The sequence below is a fragment of the Mobula birostris genome, chromosome 4 (genome assembly GCF_030028105.1).
Source record: "Mobula birostris isolate sMobBir1 chromosome 4, sMobBir1.hap1, whole genome shotgun sequence".
Taxonomy (NCBI): domain Eukaryota; kingdom Metazoa; phylum Chordata; class Chondrichthyes; order Myliobatiformes; family Myliobatidae; genus Mobula; species Mobula birostris.
In genome coordinates this window covers 21,276,213-21,293,320 of record NC_092373.1, presented here as the reverse complement: position 1 = coordinate 21,293,320, position 17,108 = coordinate 21,276,213, and the positions used below count along the sequence as shown (strand labels likewise).

Sequence of the window (17,108 nt, the reverse complement as noted above, 5' to 3'; positions counted from 1 at the left end):
GAGCATCTTCACGAGAAGGAATGCAGAAAGTTCAAGAAATTGACTCACCTCCACTGCCTGACAGGTAATTGGGAATGGACTATAAATGTTGATCTTGCCAATGACGCACAGATCCCAAAAGTGAACTGAAGAATAACATCCATAACTTTGAGGACCTTTCTCAAGTCAACTCTTCCTCAGCACCAGTAGTATTACACTGCTGTATATTTAACTATGTCGTATATGTATTTTATGCCAACTTGTACATCTATTGGATTATTTTTTATCTTCTAATATTATTTTATGTACTGTATGTGAAATATGTACTGTGTTTTGTACCTTGGTCCCAGAGTATGTTGCTCTAAGTCGCAACCTATATGGAAGTGGTCTTATTACAGGAAAGTAAAAAGGAATAATATTAAATATAAAATATTCGAGATTTATCAAATTAATAAGATTATTTCAATATGTAATAGCCATTACATTATTACGCAAAATAAGCATAGAAACTGGGTGCAGTTGAAAACAATTGGTGACTAAATGGTTAAGGTAGATTATTTCTAGAGTGCATAAGACCCTGGTTTGTGCTCACTTCCGTGACCAACTAGAACTTAATTAGTGACGCAGCAGATGATTATAAGCAAACAAGGAACAAGAGTCACAGTGCAGATCACTAGAGTCCAAAAGCTTTACAGCAAATAGGGAAAAAAAAACAGACAGCAATAAATCTCCCTCAGGAAATTGGGCTGTAAATCTCTCATAGCTTCCAAGAGGCAGTTTCAAGCTCTGTGGCTCGTGGCTCAGAGAGGAGAAGCTCATCCTGACCCGCATCTGAGAGCATCCATATCTCCCCAGGTGATGTCAGACTGAGCAAAAAACCTGCCATTTTTCAGGGCATCTGCCCACAGAAATGCCTATATCCTGCTCAGGCAGAAGAGTCGACACCCAGTCAGACTGAGAACCACAGCACTGGCCAAACAGCAGGTAAGCAAGTTATTGTTCTTCATTTAAAGGAGCCTTGGTTTTATTTACCCATTGACTTTACAGGGAAGCAGCCAGAGTGAGTGTCAGTAACATTTTTCCTGGTTCCTTTTCATATTTTTCTGCCACATTTGATTTTGGTGGAAATCTGTGCCCTCTCTGCTCAAGTCAAGTCAATCAAACCTCCTGTAATTTTACTATATAATTGTACCTAACGTGTATAGCCAAGTAATATATAGAAACAAGACGTTTCTCTGAACCAGGGTGTTGCAATGTTGACCTTATGGAGTTGTGTAAAGTTATGAGCTTGAGCGGCAGAGATTGGGTGGATGCACACAGTCTTTTGCCCGGGAAATAGAATCAAAAGCTGTAGGGCATAGATTTAAACTGAGAGGAGAAAGACTTACAAAGGATCTAAGGAGCAAGTTCTTTATGCAAAAGATGCATGAAGAGGTTAAGAGGAATTTTTTTTGCCAGAGAGTGGTAAATCCGTGGATATATTTAAAGCGGAAGTTGATAGTTTCCTGATTGGTCAGGGCATCAAAGGATATGGCAAGAAGGCAGGTTCATAGGGTTGAGTGGGATCTAGGATCAGCCATGATGGAATGGTGGAGCGGACGTGATGGGCTGAATGGCCTAATTCTGCTCCTATGTCTTATGGCCTTATGGAAAGGAGCTGCCTGAGTGAAGCAGTCACAATTGCAACATTTAAAGCACTAGTAAAGCTACAGGCTCATGATTAGGTAAGGGAAATAGGACTAGCTGGTTAGCATGGGCAAGATGGACCAAATGGCCTGTTTCCATGCTGAATTGCTTTATGGCTTTAGTTACCTTTGTTCAGGCTTAACCTTCATTGATCTATTGTATGTACAGATTGGCTTAATATGAAGGAATTACTGTCACACCTGTTTGAGGATCTCCAAGTTTTATTTATTAAAGTTATATTTTGTACTTATCTTTAATTTTTATTACTGATGTGTGTACAATGAAGAATAGATTAATATTTAAAATGCCAAAGATAAAATCAGTACAATCACTAAAGAAAATCAAGGTACATTTCTAGAATATCTTCCTCACTGTACTAACGCCACAAAGGGTTGCAATGTGGTGCCTTCTATAAACCAGCAAACTGTATCACTCATTTGGGAGAATTTAGACCATAAGACATAGGAGCAGACTTGCACCACTCAGCTGATTGTTTCTGCCCCGCCATTTGATCATGGCTGATTTATTTTCCCTCTCAAACTCATTCTCCTGCTTCCCCCTATAACTTTTGATACCCTGACTAATTAAGAACCTTCACTCTCCGCTATAAATATACCCAAAGACTTGGTCTCCACAGTCATCTGAGGCAATGAATTCCAGATTCACAATCCCCTGACTAAAGAAATTCCTTCTCATCTCAATTCTAAGGGGACATCCCTCTATTCTGAGGCTGTGCCCTCTGATTCTAAACTCTTCCAGAGAGGTCCTAGACTCTCATAGAAAGGAAACATCCTCTTCACATCCACTCTATCTGGGCCTTTCAATATTTGATGTTTCAGTGAGATCACCCCTCATTCTTCCAAACGTGAGCAAGTGCGGGCTCAGAGCCATCAAAAAATGCTCTAAGGATAGATACAGGCAAGATGCTGAGAATAATTCTCTACTCCTCTAAGCCCACCTGTGTCAGCTTCACCTAAGACTTCCTTTAAAAGATAGCATCTCTCTAGTCATGTAGCAGACGGTAATTTTAGTACTGCTCTGGAGTGTCAGCTTAGATTTTACCACAGGAGAAGGAATGGAACAGAAATTAAATTTCCTGTCCCAGAGTCAAGACAGCACCCTGGCTAAACCACAGCTGGTAAGTCTATTGTGAGCATAATTCAGTGGAATACTGTAACTATAGTGACAGGCATGGAAAAGTACGAACGGTGAGTTTTCACTTTTCACACAGTGTCTAGACAGTTGTACAGGCATTCTTGAAATAAGAATCTCAGGATGTGAACTAGACACAGGTAAAAATGGCCTGTCAGAATTTGTAGAAATTGTCAGAAAGGCTAAACTTCCTTCACCAGAGTTGATTGTAAAACATAGACTGTATAGGGTTCCCAAACTTGGCAAGATCATAGTCATCATCAAAGGACAAGAACAAACGGCAGTGTGACATCTTTATAAAGGAAGTGTACCCAGGATTTTAAACTAACTTACGTCAATGGCTTGAGAATCAGTGTACAAGCACGTCATATTCCTTGGGGTGATTTTCTTCCATGTCCTCTACCAGAACAAGTGCTATATTTCCCTTAAGGTTTAAGGCTTTGTGAGAATACATTTAATGCTTTCTGACTGTTTACAGAAGGATATCATTGAAATATGTGAAAGAGAAGTCCTGTAAGAGTAGGTCTTGTAAAAATCTAACAAGAATACATCTGTTAAAGAACCTTCAGTAAACTCCACTACTATAGACTCACTCTTAAGGACTTTACAACTCGTTCTTAGTATCACTGGTAGTTACATTTTTATAATATAATTTTGGTACAATTTGTGCTCTTTTGCACAGTGGATGCTTGTCAGTCATTGTTGTGTATATTTTTCATAAATTCTATTGTATTTCTTTATTTTGCTGTAAATGCCTGCAAGAAAATTAATCTCAGGGTATGGTATGGTGACATATGTGTACTTCACTTTGAACTTTGAAACAGTGACTATTTAAAACGCTATTAGAAAGATATTAGATTAATAGAGTCATAACTTGCAAAGAACAAAAATGTCTCTCATTTAAGAAAGAAGCATATTTAGATTGCCAAATTGACAGCCTCCATTGTGCAAGTATTGCCAAAGTAATATCACTTAAGGTGCTAATCTGAAATTCACCATCACAAACAACAAAACATTGCCCAAATAAGTTTTTAGAGTGTCATATTAACATAGTGGGTTAGTTGTAATGCTTCATGGTGCTAGCTGTAAGATGGCGGTTCAATTCCCACCACAGTCTGTAAGGAGTTTGTATATTGTCCCCGTGACTGCCTGGCTTTTCTCCAGGTGCTCTGGTTTCCTCCCACATTTCAAAGAGGTACAGGTTATTGCTAATAAATTGTGGGCTTGTTATCTTGGTGCTGGAAGCACGCTGGTGTTTGCAGGCCGCCTGCAGCAGCACACCTCGGTCTGTGATGGTCATTGATGCAAAACAGTGCGCTTCACTGTGCATCTCGATGTACACGTGACCAATAAAGCCAAGATTAATATTAATCTTTTTATTGTTATTCTGGTTGATGAATATCAGCAAGAATGCATGAGAAAAATCCTGTGAAATATCCTTGTGGGACCTTTGAAATTTAGTTCAGAAAAGACAGAGCCTCTGTTTAATCTTCCACCTAGAGCAGTGCAGCAATTTCCCTCACTATTGCAGTAACATGGCAGCCTTGATCTTGTGCTCAGGTCACAAAATCGCTGAATCACATGAAGACTCACATTTTGAAGGAGGCTAACCAGCCATGTTAGCTCAATGAAAGAGACAGTTCCATTCTCCCACCCTCTCCCTGTGGCCCCAAAAGTTCCTTTAAGGTACTTACCTAGCAGCCATTTTAACACCATGATTTAATCTGTCTTCACTTTACACCTGTACATAAAATCACCTCTTCATATCACTCTGAGTTTCTTACCCAGCCAATTTCATTCTTAGATGCCAAGAAGAATATGGTTCACCTGCCTCAGTGACTATTGTCTAGAAGCACTTTGTTCCACGGTGATGAAGTGTTTTGAGAGGTTGTTGATGAAATATGATAAGCAACTTGGATATGCTCCAACAGATCCAAGGCTAATGCCATCTCATTGACTCTTCACTCAACCCTGCGACATTTGGACTGCGAAGATGCATACGTCTGGATGCTCCTTATCGACTACAGCTCAGAATTCAATACCATCATTCCCTCAAAATTAATCAACAAACCTCAACACCTTGGCTTCAATATCTCTTTGTACAATTGGATCCTTGATTTCCTCACTTACAGACCCCAGTCAGTTTGGATTGGCAACAACATCTCTTCCACAATCTCCATCAACAAGGCTGCATGCTTAGCCCCCTTCTCTACTCACTTTACACTTATGACTGTACAGCTAAGCACAGCTCCAGTGCCATATTGAAGTTTGCTGATGATGCTATTGTCGTTGGCCAGATCAATGGCGGTGACAAATCAGCACACAGGAGAGAAATTGAAAATCTGGTGCCATAACAACCACCTCTCTGTCAATGTCACCCCAGACCTCTGGTTTCCTCCTCCTAAAGTCAGTAATCAGCCCCTTGGTCTTGAAAGGGTCAGAAATATTAAATTCCTAAGGTGTATTCATTTCAGAGGACCTACCCTAGACACAGCACATAAGTCAAATTGTGAAGAAAGCACGGCAGCTCCTCTACTTCCTTAGAAGTTTGCAAAGATTTAGTATGACTTCTAAAATGATGGCAAACTTCTAGAGATGTGTGCTGGAGAGTATATTGGCTGGTTGTATCATAGCCTGGTATGGAAACACCAATTCTCTTGAATGGAGAATCCTACAAGAAGTAATGGATATGGCCCAGCCATCATGGGTAAAGCCTCCCCACCATTGAGCACACCTACGTGGAGAGCTGAGCAGGAAAGCAGCAGCCATCATCAGGGATCCCCACCATCCAGGACATGCTCTCTTCTCACTGATGTCATCAGGAAGAAGGTACAGATGCCTCAGCACTCACACCACCAGGTTCAGGAAGAGTTATTCTCTTCAACCATCAAGCTCTTGAACCAGTGGGATAAACTTCACTCAACTTCACATACCTCATCACTGAACTGTTCCCACAATTTATGGACTCACTTTCAAGGATTCTTCATCTCATGTCCTTGTTTTATTGCTTATTTATTTATTATTATTATTACTATACTGCCACCCTATACTACATTATTACTATATTATTACTGCATACTACATTACTATATTACTACTATAGTAATTTTTTAAATTATTACTATTATTATAATAGCACGTGGCCAAGTGGTTAAGGCATTGGACTAGCAACCTGAAGGTCGTGAGTTCGAGCCCCAGTCGAGGGAATGTGTTGTGTCCTTGAGCAAGGCACTTAATCACACATTGCTCTGTGACGACACTGGTGCCAAGCTGTATGGGTCCTAATGCCCTTCCCTTGGACAACATCGGTGTCATGGAGAGGGGAAACTTGCAGCCTGGGCAACTGCTGGTCGTCCATACAACTTTGCCCAGGCCTGCGCCTTGGAGAGTGAAGACTTTCCAGGCGCAGGTCCATGGTCTCGCAAGACTATGCCTTTTTTTTATTATATGTCTTTTTTTTCTCTTGACTTACACAGTTTGTTGTCTTTTGCACATTGGCTGCTTGTCCATCCTGTTGGGTGCAGCCTTTCATTGACGCTATTATGGTTCTATGATTTACTGGGAAAAGAAAACAAATCTCACGGCTGTATATGATAATATGTATGTACTTTGATAATAAATTTACTTCGTGCTTTATACTTTTTCTGCCTCCACCAATGGGAACAGTCTCTCTCCATCCATTTAGTGCAATTTATATGTTTTTTTGTGTGTGCGGGGTGGGGGGGGAGGTTGGGGTTTGAGGTTCTCTTGGTTCACCCGATTTGTTTTTCTGAGTGGTGGGGGGGGGGGTTGATGCTTTTTCTGTCGTTGCGATTTGTAAGTTTTATTGTGCTCAGGAGAGGTTGATGTTATTCTTTGAACAACCTTCATGGTTTTCTTTGTTTCATAGTCATCTGGAGTTGTATGCATACCCTGATAATAAATGAACCTTTGGATATGGTTACAGAGTAGTGCAGATCTGTAGTGAGGGTAGACAATAAGGTGTAAACCTTGACATGGTGGACTGTACAAGTGGTTACTTCAACAGTCTAATAATGGCAAGACAGAAGTCATCCTGGAGCCAGATGGTACGTGTTTTCAGGTTTAAGCACTTGACACCCATTGGAATTGGGAGAAAAGAGAATGTCTGGGGTGGGACAGCCTGGATTGCAGAGTACAGATAGGGAGGGAATGTCAACTCAGACCATGAGAGGCCTGCGTCGGGCATTTTCATGCCTTACAAGGCGCAGATTGGAAGTCTGTGTGGGGCACCACTCCTCGCACAGACACTAGAGTAACATGTGGTTAAGTGCCTTGCTCAAGCACACAAACACGCTGCCACAGCGGAGGCTCAAACTAGCGACTTTCAGATCACTAGACGAGCACTTTAACCACTTGGCCACGTGCCCAACAGATAGCTCTGTTATAATGTTTCCAGGACATAATTAGTTATTACGTGATTGACAGATTAGAGAACACTATTTGCATTCTGCAGGCTGCTTTGGTTGTTATCTGCAATACACACAAAATGCTGAAGGAAATCTACAGCTCCAGCAGCAGCCATAGATGGTAATAACAGTTGATGATCTGGGCCAACACCCCTCGCCAGGACTAGTACAAAAGGGATGTAACAAAATCATTCCATGGATGACTGGCAGAGTCCTGATGAAGCAATTTTGTGTGTATCACTCAACATTCCAGCGTCTGCAGAATCTTTTGTGTCATCAGTTATTACAGAGCTGTAGTCAGGAAAATCTGTGCCTTAAAAGCAACACCTGCTTTTTCTGCTAGAATATGATTTTCTATAAAACAGGATTTCCCATTACAGGAGAACTACCTATATTATGTATCAGGAGTTGAACAACTTGGATTGATTTTTCAGGAGTGGTGAGGACGACCTAATCAAAGTATATAAAATTATGAAGGGCATAGATATGGTGGATAGTCAGTCTTATTCCCAGGATAGAACTGTCAAAACTATGAATAGAATAGAATAGAATAGTACAGCATAATACAGGCCCGTCGGCCCACAATGTTGTGCCAACCCTCGAACCCTGCCTCCCATATAAGCCCCCACCTTAAATTCCTCCATATACCTATCTAGTAATCTCTTAAACTTCACTAGTGTATCTGCCTCCACCACTGACTCAGGCAGTGCATTCCACGCACCAACCACTCTCTGAGTAAAAAACCTTCCTCTAATATCCTCCTTGAACTTCCCACCCCTTCCCTTAAAGCCATGTCCTCTTGTATTGAGCAGTGGTGCCCTGGGGAAGAGGCGCTGGCTATCCACTCTATCTGTTCCTCTTATTATCTTGTACACCTCTATCATGTCTCCTCTCATCCTCTTTCTTTCCAAAGAGTAAAGCCCTAGCTCCCTTAATCTCTGATCAAAGGGATTAAAGAAAGAAGGGGAACATTGAAAGAATAACAACAAAGAAAGAATTATTTTTACAAAGCTTCGAATGCACTGCCAGGGGAACTGGTGGAAAAGATACAATAGCAACATTTAAGAGGCATTTGGACAGACGTACTGTATGACCAGGCAGGGAATAGGGGGAAATAGATCACTTGCAGCCAGATGTGCAGTTTAAATGAGCATCATGTACAGCACAGACATAGTGAGCCAAAGGGATTGTTCCTGGGCTGGGTTGTTCTTTGTTCTTGTGACAACAAACCAAGTTATCAGACGATTGATGCTAATGAGAGAGAGATAAGGGAGACGATGGAGAATCGTTCAAAATCTCAATGAGAGAGAAGAGAGAGATAACGGAACAGAAACACAATTCAGAATATTGACAGACCAGTTGCTTTGAACCTGAACTGTTTGAAGTTTGATGGACAGGCGATACCCCAGCAGGGGGATAAAAAGAACAGGTTCGCTAAGGCACGACAGACACCACGAGATCATGAGATAACGAGACCCTGGAAGAGCGGTGTGCCCCCACAAGTTGGTGGGAGTTTGGAGGTCCAGTTCACGGGAACCGACCATAGACGCATAGGGTGCAAAGGTACGATTGGTGGGAACCTGGTGTGTGTGTCCGCCCTTACCTGGGTGCTGGGTTCACCGCGGAAGAACGGTCGCATTCGGAATGGAGGGGTCACAGTCGGTGACCACAGTGGGATAGAAGACATAAAAGGGTCCACCCGAAACCACCTGTGAACATCAAAGGTCTGCCTGAATCAAATTTGCATCTCTTTCTCTCTCTCCAACGGCACAACAGCGATTACTGCGAACTGTACTAAGCTGAACTGAACTCTGCGTCACTTGAGACTGATCATTTTACCCCTAGACTGCGATAGAGCTTGGTTGATTCCTATTACCCTAGTTCTGTGTACATGTGTGTTTTATCATTGCTAACCTGTTGCATTTATATCCTTACAATTAGAGTACTGTGTTACTTATTTCTTTAATAAAACTTTATTAGTTTCTAGTAAACCAGACTCCAACGAGTGGTCCATTTCTGCTGGTTTGGCAACCCAGTTACGGAGTTCGTAACACTCTGTACCAAAAACAAGTTAAGAAGATGGTTGCTAGGCTAATTGGCCATTGTAAATTGCCTCTGGTGTGTAAGTGAGTTGGCAGGATCTGGGTAGAGTCAATGAAAAATGTAGAGAGAACCGAAAAAGGGGAATTATGTACATTAGTGTAAATGATTGATGGCCAGCACAGACACGAAGGGCCAAATAGCCTATTTCTGCCCAGTATCTATGACTACGATTGTTTAGAGTCAGGAAGCTCCCTGTCATCTGGAAGTAAGAGACTGTGAATTTGACTCAATTATAAATCCGTTCAAAAGCTGGAACAGCCCAGGAGATAACTACACTCGAGGGGATAACTACACCCACTTGCTCATCCTTCGAGATGTTCCCACAACCAATGAGTTTATTTTAAGGACTCTTTATAATGCATTTACTTATATTTGCATTTGCATTTTTTTGCCTTCTGGTTGATCTTCTATTGATCCATTTATAGCTACTATTCCAGAGAGTTCCTGAGCATGCCCGCAGAAAAATGAATCGCAAGTTTGCATGTGGTGACATTCATATACTCTGATAACGAACTTTACTTTGAACTTTGAGAGTGAAAGTACTCAGGGACAGACCAAGTGGACTAATTGATTTCATTCTGTGCTGTAGATAATTCTGAGTGCTTCTTACTAACCATACAATCTGCTGTGCCAACCCTTGCTGTTTCAGCCTCATTTATAACAAAGTATTCAAAGTGCATTTATTATCAAAGAATGTATCAATTATACAACCTTAAGAACTGTTTCCTCACAGGCAAGGAACCCGAAAGAGCCCAATTAAAAAAAAATAAACACCAACCCCCAGCGCGCACAGAGAAAGAGGGAGAAAAACACAAATGCAAACAGTGGAAGCTAGCAACAACAGCATTCTGAGCCAAGCTGAGTCCTTAGACCCACATCCCTGGAGCAGCCCATAGAAGGCCCAAGGCCTTAGAGTTCAGTCCCTCATATTAGCAGGGCAAATTTCCACCAAGTCCGCAGGCATGAAGCACAGCAGCCAGGGCCAGTCTCACAACTTTAGCATTGCAGAAGAGAGGAGCCCGTACTCTTTCCAGGCCGGTGTTTAAATTGTCCAAATCTTGCACCAGGACCCAGGCCTCACTGCGGCAAATTGCTCTGGGTGATTCCCGTTAGTGTTCACAATATGGCGGTACTGTCCTAGGTACTGACACTCTGCAGCATGGGCAGTGTGTTTCTTAGACAAGAACCTTCATACGCAAAGAGCGATCTCATTGAAACTCTCAAAATTCTTACATGGCATGCGACATTGAATGCGGGGATAATAGCTCTCCTGGATGAGAGTTGTAGAACCAAGTCTCAAAATGAAAAGAAGCCCATGTAGACCTGGGATAGAATTATTTATTTCACTTGGTGGTGAATCTTTGGAACTTTCTGCCTGGGAGCACTGAGTTTATTCAAAACAGTGGCAGAGAGCTATAAACACAAGAGATTGTACAGATTCTGGAAATCAAGAGTAACATACACAAAATGCTGGAGGAACTCTGTAGGTCAGGCAACATCTATGGAGAGTGTAATGCATGGAACTATTTCTTTTCTATTGATATGTTGTATACGCATTGGCATTGTTCCCTCTCTCTCTCTCTCTCTCTCTCTCTCTCGCTGCAATGTGAATACACCTGTTAAAGCCATCTCTCGCGTCCGTACTTTTATTTATTATGTAGCTGTGCACAAACACAATAAACTAGCGACGAGTACAAACCTGAATGTCAGAAAATATTGTGAATTGCACCGGCAGTTACAGCCCAATTATGGTATGAAACAGCAAGAGTTAGACAATAAAGAGAAGGTTGTCACAGATGCTAACAAAGGCATGAGCACAGCATAGTAACAGAGAAAGACGTGCTGAATTTAAAGTGAAAATAACGTGGCGATGGCTTCAGACAGGGAAGTTGACGAATGTGATCGTACTAATGAAGGCTGAATATATTGAGAGGGTGGAACTGTATTGTAACGTGACAACATGGAGGAGCAAAAGAAAGCCCCTATGCTTCTTAGCTTAACGGACTCAAGAACGTACAGTCTCTTAAGCAACTTAGTAACCCCTGAAAAGCCAGCAAGCAAGACGTTTAATGAAATTAATACAATTTTACAAAACCACTTGAGCCCTAAACTGCTGGCAATACTGAGAGATTTAGATTTTACAAGAAGAACCACTCACAAGATAAAAGCATTTCTGAATACATTGCAGAACTGCTCAGACTTTCTGTGACTTTAGAGATGGACTTTCTGATGCACTAAGGGACAGACTTGTATGTGGCATGCACCGTCAAAGCACTCAAACAAGGCTACTGGCAGAAAGAGACCTAGCTTTAGAATGGGCATTGACCATTGCAATATCATTAGAGACTGCAGCAAATGATGCAGCAGAACTGCAGAAAAAGACATTAGAATTTGAAATGCACAAAAATGTCCCTGAATGGTACAATGGCCAAAAATCGAAGCGGCAAATCCTCCCATCATGCAAATGACTGTTGGATCAAAGAAAAAGCCAGCAGAAAGTGTTACAGACAAGGTCACATAGAGAGAGTGCACAAGGCAGACAAAAAGCACAACCAAGTGAAAAGTCTCAAACACAAAACTAAGCAAGTGCATAAAGTTACCAAATGTAAAACACAATCAGACAACATAGTTTCTGACAGAGGTGAACTGGCATGCATAAAACTGCATAGTATAACTGAAGCAGATCACACAATCATCTGGATCACCATTGATGTGTCCGGTGTAAAACTGAAAATGGAGCTAGATACAAGATCAGCTTTGTCCATAATTCCAGAGTCTGACTACAACAGACTGTTGTCTAAGGTACCATTAGAGAAGACTTCAGTGATGCTAAAGACTTTTTTTTCTACGTCGCATCCGGGGTTTCTCCGGTTAGCGGACGATTTCCCTCCACGCCTCTCTGACGCAGTGGGGAACCACGTACAAGGCAAGTTACAGCAGTGGTTTGCCACTGCCTTCTGCCGGGTGAGTTACCAAAGAGATCACCAGCTCGTAACCCAGCAACGATGGAAAGCTTGCAGGGGAGCCGGCTGGCTGGATTTGAACCCAGGACCTCTTTTGTCCCGAAGTCCGACGCTGGTGCCACTACACCACCAGTCGACAAGACTTACACAGGCGAAAAAGTGTCTCCCAAAGGAAAACTGCAAGTAAATGTGACTTATGGAGGCCAAACACACAGTCAGAACTTTATATATTGAAAAGTGGAGGGCCAGCACTTTTCAGATGTAAATGGTTGAGAAAATCCCTACTAGGCTGCTACTCAATGAAAGCTGTCAGTGTGGTATCAATAGGCAACTACAGCCCAAATAGTAGCACTAACCAGAGGTTGTGACAGTTGCTTAATGCTAATGAGAAGGTGTTTGAAAAGGGAATAGATAAACAGATCAAAGACTTGGCAAAAAGCTGTTCAGGAAGCCAAAAAGTTCAACATGCAAAGGGGACATATTGACTTTGCTGGGCCATTCATGGACTCCATGTTCCTGATTGCTGTGGATGCTCACTCAAAGTGGCTGAGGTTATACCAATGAAGTCAACCACCTCAGAAAAGACTGTCTCTGTGCTGAGGACTATCTTCACCAGAAATGGCTTACCAGTACAAGTTGTGAGTGACAACAGACCACAACACACATCAGAAGAATTCCGACTGTTCACGAAGAAAAATGGCATCAGACATTTCAAATCAGCTCCTCACCACCCAGAAATGAATGGCATAGCTGAAAGGTTTATCCAAACCTTCAACAAATCCATTAGGGTGATTGAGAAGGAGGATATTTCTCTACAGCACAAGGTGGACAACTTTGTTTTTGTGTATCAGAACTCTGTTCACGCAATGGCGTATCAAGCACCTGCAATGCTGTCCAAGTACAGGAATCTGAGATCTCCCATAGACCTCCTGAAGTAAGATCTACATAGGAAAATGCAGAATAAACAGTTCAGCCAGTTGCCAAGTGAAGCAGCAAGGAGCTTCGAGATTGGACAGGAAGTCCTAGCGTGTGAATACCAAGAAGACAAGTAGACACCTGGTAGGATAGCAACAAGAACTGGATCACTGATGCTCAACCAAAGAACACACCTGTGTCGACTGCATCCACCAAGACATGTTACAGTCACCAGACTTACCTCTCAATGATGATGTCACTGACAACAACGTGACACCGGAAACCAAGAACGTTGTCCTCGACAAGACACCTACCAAACCCAATGCCAGTTCACAGGTCCGGAGGCGTGAGGAAAACATTATCATTGACAAGACACCTACGAAACCCAGTGCCACTCCACAAGTCCAGAGGCGCTAACCGGAAAGAAACGGTGCACTACCGAAAAGAATGATTCTTTAGAACTGTGAAGTTAGCAATAGACTTATTGCGAAAGCATGTTTATTTGGAATATGGGTTAATGAAAGGGAAATTGAATGTTTTGTACATATGCAATTTTATGTTGCATTAATCTAAAGAGGGAGGATGTGTAATGCATGGATCTATTTCTATTAAAGCAATGACTCCCTCCCCTTAGCACTACGTATTGATCTGTTGTCTGCGCGTGCGCTGTTGTCTACATTTGTGCATTGCTCCCTCTCTCTCCCTCGCTGCAATGTGAATATTAAAAGCCATCTCCCATGTGAGTGCTTTTATTTAACATATATGTCGTTGTACACAGACACAAGAGAGAGGAATAAGGAGATTCCATTTTGGGCCGAGACCCTTCATTACATCCTGATGGGGGGGTCTCGGCCTGAAATGTCTACTTGTTATTCCACCCTATAGATGCTGCCTGGCCTGCTGAGTTTCTCCAGGATTAGATAGATTTCTGGATGTTAAGGAAATGAAGGGATATGGGGATAATGGCGGAAAATTGAGGTAGAAAATTAACTGTGATCATGATGAATGACAGTAGAAGCCTGAAGGGCTTAACAGTCTACTCTTGCACTTAGCATATTTGTTATTGATGCTTTTGTTGCCATGTATGAGCCTGGTTACCCTGGAAACACCAAATGGCCAGGAGAGAGTCGCTGGTATGAAGAACAATTTCAGGTTATGTGAATTTGAATGCATTAGCGTCAAAAGCAACAGCGTGTCCAAAAACAATACAACTCATTAATATACAAATATATATGGAATGTATATGTAACGCCCTGGGAAAGCTTTCACTGCTAATGTAATAGTTTCTCTGTAGCCGCAGTGTGTTTGGGTTATGACTGGAGTTAGTGGGAGCTTTGGAATGTGTGGTGTCCAATGAGGGGAGGTTCTTCTTTCTTGTGCACCAGAGCGCGAGGTATTCACGGGCTTTTGTTCGGTGGAAGATGGAAAAAGAAAATGCCAGAACGGGTAAGTCATAGACTGCAGGACTGAGTGGGCGTGGAATGGGGCCGGGAGTCAAAGGCAACTGAGGGAAATCAATAGAGAATGAACGGACGGGAAAATCGTGAGCTCCAACATGCACATTAGATTGTTTCATTAAACAGGGCCCTTTTCTTTTTATTTTCTATACTAACCCTCTAGTCAAATTAAGAATCATAATGCTAAATCATTTAATTGCATACTATTTGTTATTTCATGGTACTGTTTTGTAGCAGTGGAAAACATCACACAGTATCCACACAAACAAGATTTCACAAGTTTGGCGGACCGGAGAGCGTCTTCCCCTAGACTAATGCCACCGATCAAACCTAGGGTTATACGGTCTACTCCTGCACTTAACATATTTGTTAATGATGCTTTTGTTGCCATGTATGAGCCTGGTTACCCTGGAAACACCAATTGGCCAGGAGACAGGCGATGGTATGAAGACCAATTGAAGGTTGTGTGAACTCAAATGGATTAGCATCAAAAGCAGCAGCACGTCCAAAAACAATGCAACTCATTAATATAATAACTGTTATGAGCCAAAAAAGTCAAGAACATTGAAATTAAAGCATACCCATGTTTTTAAAATTGCCAATCACTTTGTGTTTGTTTATTCGTAACAGAAGAAACAATAATCTGGAAAATGTTGCTTTCATTCCATTAAATTTTGTAAAATGTTGCCGTTTTTCTCCTAATCACCAGGCATCGGGTACCTGTGGCAACTTATCAGAAACATTACAACACTGTGAAATGTGTCGGAGGATCATCGAGCAATTCTGTATCATTCCACACCCACTTTACGCTAATCCCACTTTGTCCTCCCCGCATTCCCATCAATTCACGGCTCTTACTGTGACCACATGGGTTTCCTACGGGTACTCCGATTTTCTCCCTGGTGTTAGGATTTGGGTTAGTGAGCTGTAGACATGCCTGCGTTGGTGCCAGAAGCGTGCCAACGCTTGCAGGCTGCCCCCAGTGCATTCTTTGGTCTGTGTTGGTCGTTGGCTCAAACGATGCATTTTACAGCACATTTCAATGGACACGTGACAAAGAGTAGGTTGCCACATGTCATGTAACAAGCTAATCTTTGATCTTTAACTCCCCCCAAATTCTACCACTTATCAATGCTCTGGGGGCAACCTGCAGCGTTCAAATCACCCACAAATATGCAGATCACTGAGGTGTGGAAGGAAAGTGGAGCACCTGAAAGAAACGCACGCAGTCTCAGAGAGAGTTAAAACTCCACGCAGAGAACACTGGAGGTGAGGATTGAACACCAGTTGTTGGAGCCATTTACTTTGGAGGAAAAAAAAACAAATCCCGAAGAGACAGAAAGACAAAAATTTTTTAAAGCTGCAGGATATACTCAGCCGGTTGGACAGCATCTGCGGTGAGAGACTCATTATCAATGAGAACCATCCATCAAACCTTGATAGGCAGAGAGGTCATAGGAAGTCCTGATGAAGTGTCTCAGCCCAAAATTCAACACTTTAATCTCTTTCCCATAGACGCTGCCTGACCTGCTCAGTTCCTCCAGCATTGTGTATGCCTTACTCAGGATTGCCAGCATTTGCAAAACCTCTTGTGTTTACGAAAAAACTAAAGAGTCTGAAAAGGTGGAAGACAGGTGTAAACAACAAGAGGAATGATTTAGTGGAGCTAATGTGACAACCAAAATATAAATGGGTAAGTTGGTTTAGTATTGCCAGATACACGGAGGTTCAACAAAAAACTTTGTTTTGCACGTAATGCATATGTAATGACTTCTTCAGGCCTATGTGGGGCGCCAGAGAGCGTTGGGCTCTTGGGCTCTTACAGCACCTGAAATGGTTTATTGTTGTTTAACGAGAGTTGTTAACTGTTTAGAGTTCCTTGTGTTCTTCTCGAGCGACTCGCTTCTTGGAATGTGGTCCCCTGATGCTCTCTGTTTAAGCTTGTTAAGCTTATGTTGATAGGCTGAAGGATTCTGTGTTACTTGTATTATTTAAGCGGATGCCCCATTAGCACTAATCACAGGGTCTTACCTTTGAGAATGTTGCTTCTCGTGGTGTTGTTCAGCCGAGACACAGATGTTCTTTTGGAATCACTGTGAATAAAATCTGGTCGCTGTCTCTACATTAGAGTCTGTCTTTCCTCCGCACTTGGGTTCTGATATTGAGAGCACGCATCGTGACAACATATGGATCATTTAATCACATGGGTGCATCAAAATAGTACTGTACAAGGGAAAAGCAATAACAGAATGCAGAATATGCAGCAGCGTTCCAAGTATACATAAATTTAAACAGCAGAATCAGAATCTGATCTGGAAGTGTGTATCACTTCCAACTGGAAAATGCCATGTTGTTGCTCAAGCTTGCTTCGAGCTCCATTACATAAAACTATAAGAAAGTAAAAGTGGAGGTGATCATTCATTGGG

General features: G+C 42.1%; 1 protein-coding gene across 2 annotated transcripts in view; it reads left to right on the top strand.

Annotated features, from left to right (window-relative positions):
- Window positions 1–607: 607 nt before the first annotated feature.
- LOC140196207 (type-1 angiotensin II receptor-like) overlaps window positions 608–17,108 on the top strand; it is a 42,076-nt gene continuing 25,575 nt past the window's right edge. Inside the window, exons 1-2 of one of the 2 annotated variants that reach the window (XR_011885648.1) lie at window positions 608–963; window positions 4,622–6,499. The gene's annotated coding sequence lies outside the window, so the exon portion shown is untranslated. Of the gene's footprint in view, window positions 964–4,621; window positions 6,500–17,108 lie in introns of those variants that run through there. The other variant, XM_072255006.1, reaches the window with a different exon arrangement.